The 6,109-nt window shown below is 68.5% G+C and overlaps 1 long non-coding RNA gene across 1 annotated transcript; it reads left to right on the top strand.

The window, feature by feature from the left end:
- The first annotated feature begins 1,492 nt into the window (after positions 1 to 1,492).
- LOC133629162 (uncharacterized) lies at positions 1,493 to 5,022 on the top strand. The gene is made up of 3 exons (XR_009820975.1): positions 1,493 to 1,652; positions 3,307 to 3,818; positions 4,997 to 5,022. It is a non-coding gene; the product is annotated as an uncharacterized LOC133629162 (long non-coding RNA).
- Positions 5,023 to 6,109: the final 1,087 nt, after the last annotated feature.

The following is a 6,109-nucleotide window of genomic DNA, read 5'->3' on the forward strand; positions in this document are numbered from 1 at the left end:
GTGTCCGTCTGTCCCTCCGACCCCCTCCCCAAATCGATGCCCCCCACCTCCTCCCCCGGCTCCAGTCTGACCCTCCTTCCACTGGGGTGGGGCTGGGGGGGGGGGAACTGGGAGGGACTGGGGGGGGATACTGGGGGGTGGGGGGGGCGCTGGGGGGGTCCTGGAGGGGTGGGGGTGTGGGGTGAGGGGTCTGGGGGCAACGGGGGAGGGCGTTTGGGGCGCTGGGGGGCGCTGGGGGGGTGTTTGGGGGGCAATGGGGGGTGTGTTTTGGGGCACAGGGGGGTGTTTGGGGTGATTTGGGGTCATTTGGGGCAGTTTTGGGGGTCACTGGGATTGTTTTGGGGTCGTTTGGGGCGGTTTTGGGGTCACTGGGGTGGTTTTGGGGTCATTCGGGGCAGTTTGGGGGGCACTGGGGGGTGTTTGGGGGTGATTTGGGGCTGTTTTGGGGTCGTTTGGGGCGGTTTTGGGGTCACTGGGACTATTTTGGGGTCATTTGGGGCGGTTTTGGAGTCACTGAGGGGAGTTTGGGGTCATTTGGGGCAGTTTTTGGGGGCACTGGGGGTGTTTGGAGGCACTGGGGGGGTATTTTGGTGTCATTGGGGGCTGTTTGAGGGTCATTTGGTGCAGATTTGGGGTGATTTGGGGCGGTTTTGGGGTCCCTGGGTGGTGTTTTGGGGTCACCGGGCTCATTTGGGGCAGTTTTGGGTTCAATGAAGGGAGTTTGGGGGGTAATTTGGGGCTGTTTTGGTGCCATTTGGGGCAGTTTTGGGGTCACTGGGGGATGCTCTGAGGCCACTGGGGGCTGTTTTGGGGTCATATGGGCAGTTTTGGCCTCATTTGGGGAGCTTTTGGTCTCATTTGTGGCAGTTTTGGGCTCATTTGGGGCCGTTTTGGGGTCACTGGAGCAGTTTTGGGCTCATTTGGGTCAGTTTCGGGCTCCTTTGGGGCCGTTTGGGGGTCCCGGGGTCAGTTTTCAGGCTCATTTGGGTCAGTTTCGGGGCTCATTTGGGCCATTTTGGGCTCCTTTGAGTCCGTTCTGGGGTCCCGGGGTCAGTTTTGGGCTCATTTGGGGTCAGTTTTGGGCTCATTTGGGGCCATTTTGGGCTCATTTGGGTCAGTTTTGGGCTCCTTTGGGGCCGTTTGGGGGTCCCGGGGTCAGTTTCAGGCTCATTTGGGCCATTTTGGGGCTCATTTGGGTCAGTTTTGGGCTCATTTGGGTCAGTTTCGGGGCTCGTTTGGGTCGGTTTTGGGCTCATTTGGGCCGTTTCGGGCTCGTTTGGGCCGGTTTCGGGCTCGTTTGGGGTCGGTTTTGGGCTCATTTGGGCCGTTCCGGGTTCCCGGGGCACGCGCCGCAGGGGGCGTGGCCTCCCTCGGAGGGGGCGGTGGCCAGCAGGGGGGCGTGGCCTGGCGCGGGGCGTGGCTTACCGAAGGACGTGGCGCTCCGCCTCCCGCTGTCTCTGATTGGCAGCTCCGCCGTCCAATGGCGACGCAGGACAAGGCGTCGTGGGCGTGGCCAAGCCCCCCGGCGGAAGCCTCCGGCCGGCGCGCGCTGTGATTGGCTGCGGCGCGGTGACGCACGCACGCACGCTGACGCACGCCGGACGCAGGGTGACGTTGCGGCGGCGCCTGAGGGAGCGCGGCGGCGGCTCCCGGTGAGTGAAGCGGCGGCGGCGGCGGCTCCGCTCGCGGCTCCTGCGGCGGGAGCGGCCCCGAAACGCGCCCCCTGCGGCCCCTCCGCGCCACCCCCGCGCCCCCGCCCGAGCCCCGAGCCTCCGAGCGCGGCCTGCGCTGGCGCCGCCGCGGCCTCCCCGGATAGGCCTCGGTTCCGCCCCCCCCCCCCCCGCACCGATCCCGCCCCCCCCCGGGCCCGGAGCCCCCCCGGTCACGTGATGACGCCCCCAAATGGGGCTGGGGGGATGGGGAGGGGGTCTCTGCCCTGTGGGGGGGGGGGTCCCCGTGTCCTTTGGGGGGGTCCCAAAGGCTGTGGTGGGGGTCTGGGGGGATGGGGAGGATGGGGAGGGGGTCTCCGCCCTATGTGGGGGGTTTGGGGAAGGGTCTCAGCCCTATGTGAGGGGGGGTCCCGTGTCCACTGAGGGGGTCCCCAGTGGCCGTGGTGGGGGGTCTGGGGGTTTAGGGAGGATGGGGAGGGGGTCTCAGCACTGTGTGGGTGGCTCTCCGTGTCCATTGAGGGTCCCCAAAGGCTGTGGCGGGGGTCTGGGGGGATGGGGAGGGTCTCAGCCCTATGTGAGGGGGCTCCCCGTGTCCATTGGGGGGTCCCAATGGCTGTGGCAGGGGGTCTGCGGGCTCAGGGGGGATGGGGAGGGGTCTCAGCCCTATGTGGGGGGGGGGTCCCTTGTCCATTGGGGGGTACCAGTGGCTGTGGCGGGGGTCTGGGGGTATGGGGAGGGGTCCCAGTGGCCATTGGGGGGTCCCAGTGACTGTGGCGGGGTGTCTGGGGGCTCAGGGAGGATGGGGAGGGGTCTCAGCCCTATGTGAGGGGGGGGGTCCCGTGTCCATTGGGGGGTCCCAGTGTCTGTGGCAGGGGGTCTGGGGGCTCGGGGGTTATGGGGAGGGGTCTCACCGCTATGTGACTGGGGGCCCAGTGTCTGTTGGGGGGACCCAGTGGTTGTGGTGGGAGGTCTGGGGGCTCAGAGGGGATGGGGAGGGGTCCCAGTGGTCATTGGGGGGGGTTCCAGTGGCTGTGGTGGGGGGTCTGGGGGCTCGGGGGGGGGGGTGAAGAGGGGTCCTCACCCCTACATGAGGGGGGTCCCCAGTGGCCACTGGGGGGTCTCTGTCACCGTGAGGGGGGGTCTCACCCCCTATGTGAGGGGGGTACCAGTGGCTGTGACAAGGGTTCTGTCCCTATGGTGGGGGTCTCTGCCCCCCTGGGGGGTCCTCTGTCTCCATGAGGGGGTCTCTCTGCCTCCTGTGGGGGGGTCTCCATCCCCATTTGGAGGGGGGTTCCATCTTTGGGCAGGGATCTCTCTGCCCCTTTGGGGGTCCCTCTGCCCCTTTGGGGTGTCTCTGCCCCTTTGGGGGGGTCTCTGTCCCCCATGAGGGGGTCCCTCTGCCCCTTTGGGGGGTCTCTGCCCCTTTGGGGGGTCTCTGTCCCCATGAGGGGGTCCCTTCTGCCCCCTTTGGGGGGTCTCTGCCCCTTTGGGGGTCCCCTCTGCCCCTTTGGGGTGTCTCTGCCCCTTTGGGGGGGTCTCTGTCCCCATGAGGGGGTCCCTCTGCCCCTTTGGGGGTCCCTCTGCCCCTTTGGGGGTCTCCATCCCTGACCCCCCCCATCTCTCTTTCTCTCCACAGGCATCTCCGAGGCTTCCCCCTCTGCCCCCCTTCCTTCACCCCACACAGCCCCCAGGCCCAGGAGTGGGGGGGGTCCCACCCCCTTTTCTCCCCCCTCCCCTCTCCCCTCCCCTCCCACCCCTCCAATGCCCACCCCAGCCCGGGGTCCCCCCCTCTTCCTCAGCCCCCCTCCCCCCCGCGCCGCAGCGCCACCATGTGAGGGGGGGGGAGGGTCACGGCCGGTCCCCGTGTCTCTCCCCCTTTCCTCCCCCCCTCCCCCCTCCTCTTCCCTCCCCCCCAAAACCCTTCCCAAAGCCCCCCCCCCGACCCCCCAGCCATGATGTTCCGGGACCAGGTTGGGATCGTGGCCGGCTGGTTCCGGGGCTGGAGCGAGTGCGAGCAGACGGTGGCGCTGCTGGCGCTGCTCAAGCGGGTGACGCGCACCCAGGCGCGCTTCCTGCAGCTCTGCCTCGAGCACTCGCTGGCTGACTGCGCCGACATCCACCTGCTGGAGGCTGAGGCCAACAGTGCCGGTCAGACACGGGGGCTGGGGAGGTCCTGGGGGGGTCCCTGGGGGGTACAGGAGGGGTCCTGGGGGGGGTCCTGGGGGTCCTGACTGCGCTGACATCCACCTGCTGGAGGCTGAGGCCAACAGTGCCGGTCAGACACGGGGCTGGGGGGGTCCTGGGGGGGGACAGGAGGGGTCCTGGGGGGGTCCTGGGGGTCCTGACTGCGCTGACATCCACCTGCTGGAGGCTGAGGCCAACAGTGCTGGTCAGACACGGGGCTGGGGGGGGTCCTGGGGGGGCTCCTGGGGGAGTGAGGGGGGCTCCTGGGGGGAGTGAGGGGGGTCCTGGGGGGTCCTGACTGCGCTGACATCCACCTGCTGGAGGCTGAGGCCAAACAGTGCTGGTCAGACACGGGGCTGGGGGGGGTCCTGGGGGGGACAGGAGGGGCCCTGGGGGGGGTCCTGGGAGGTGTGAGGGGGGCTCCTGGGGGGGAGTGAGGGGGGTCCTGAGGGTCCTGACTGCGCTGACATCCACCTGCTGGAGGCTGAGGCCAACAGTGCTGGTCAGACACGGGGCTGGGGAGGTCCTGGGGGGGGTCCTGGGGGGAGTGAGGGGGCTCCTGGAGGGGTCCCTGGGGGGGGACAGGAGGGGTCCTGGGGGAGTCCTGGGGGGTCCTGGACTGCGCTGACATCCACCTGTTTGGAGGCTGAGGCCAACAGTGCCGGTCAGACACGGGGGCTGGGGGGGGTCCTGGGGGGCCTCCTGGGGGGAGTGAGGGGGGTCCCTGGGGGGGACAGGAGGGCTCCTGGGGGGGTCCTGGGGGGAGTGAGGGGGGGTCCTGGGGGTCCTGACTGCGCTGACATCCACCTGCTGGAGGCTGAGGCCAACAGTGCTGGTCAGACACGGGGCTGGGGGGGTCCTGGGGGGGAGTGAGGGAGCTCTGAGGGTCTCAGGGGAGTAGGGGGCTCCTTGCACATCTCTGAGTGGGGATCTTTGGGGACCCCCCCAGGACCCCCCTTCAGCTCTGGGGCAAACCCCAGGACCTCTCCTGCTCTCTGTGTGTGTGTGTGGTCTCTCCCCACACTGGGGGTCCTCCCCCACTCAGAGGGGTCTCCCCTGCTCAGGGGGGTCCTCAGAGGGGTCTCCCCCACTCAGGGGGTCTCAGGGGGGTCTCCCTGACCCTGTCCCCCATCTCCCCCCAGCTGCCATCAGCCAGTGGCTGCAGGAGGCCTGTGGCTGCCCTGTTGCTCACTCAGTTGCTGCTGCAGCCTGTGTGCAGGGGGGAGCTCAGGGGGGTCTCAGGAGGTCTCCCCCACTCAGGGGGGGTCTCAGAGGGGTCTCCCCCACTCAGGGGGAGCTCAGGAGGGTCTCAAGGGGGTCTCCCTGACCCTGTCCCCGTCTCCCCCCAGCTGCCATCAGCCAGTGGCTGCAGGAGCCTGTGGCTGCCCTGTTGCTCACTCAGTTGCTGCTGCAGCCTGTGTGCAGGGGGGAGCTCAGGGGGGTCTCCCCCACTCAGGGGGGGTCTCCCCCACTCAGGGGGTCTCAGGGGGGGTCTCCCTGACCCTGTCCCCATCTCCCCCCAGCTGCCATCAGCCAGTGGCTGCAGGAGCCTGTGGCTGCCCTGTTGCTCACTCAGTTGCTGCTGCAGCCTGTGTGCAGGGGGGAGCTCAGGGGGGTCTCAGGAGGTCTCCCCCCACTCAGGGGGGTCCTCAGAGGGGTCTCCCCCACTCAGGGGGAGCTCAGGAGGGTCTCAAGGGGGTCTCCCTGACCCTGTCCCCGTCTCCCCCCAGCTGCCATCAGCCAGTGGCTGCAGGAGCCTGTGGCTGCCCTGTTGCTCACTCAGTTGCTGCTGCAGCCTGTGTGCAGGGGGGAGCTCAGGGGGGTCTCCCCCACTCAGGGGGGTCTCCCCCCACTCAGGGGGTCCTCAGGGGGGGTCTCCCTGGACCCTGTCCCCCGTCTCCCCCCCAGCTGCCATCAGCCAGTGGCTGCAGGAGCCTGTGGCTGCCCTGTTGCTCACTCAGTTGCTGCTGCAGCCTGTGTGCAGGGGGGAGCTCAGGGGGGGTCTCCCCCACTCAGGGGGTCTCAGGGGGGTTCTCCCTGACCCTGTCCCTGTCTCCCCCCCAGCTGCCATCAGCCAGTGGCTGCAGGAGCCTGTGGCTGCCCTGTTGCTCACTCAGTTTGCTGCTGCAGCCTGTGTGCAGGGGGGTCTCAGGGGGGTCTCACAGGGGTCTCCCCCCACTCAGAGGGGTCTCAGGGGGGTCTCCCCCTCTCAGGGGGGAGCTCAGGGGGGGTCTCCCCCTGCTCAGGGGGGTCTA

This window comes from Colius striatus, unplaced genomic scaffold (genome assembly GCF_028858725.1).
Source record: "Colius striatus isolate bColStr4 unplaced genomic scaffold, bColStr4.1.hap1 scaffold_198, whole genome shotgun sequence".
NCBI classification, from domain to species: Eukaryota; Metazoa; Chordata; class Aves; order Coliiformes; family Coliidae; genus Colius; species Colius striatus.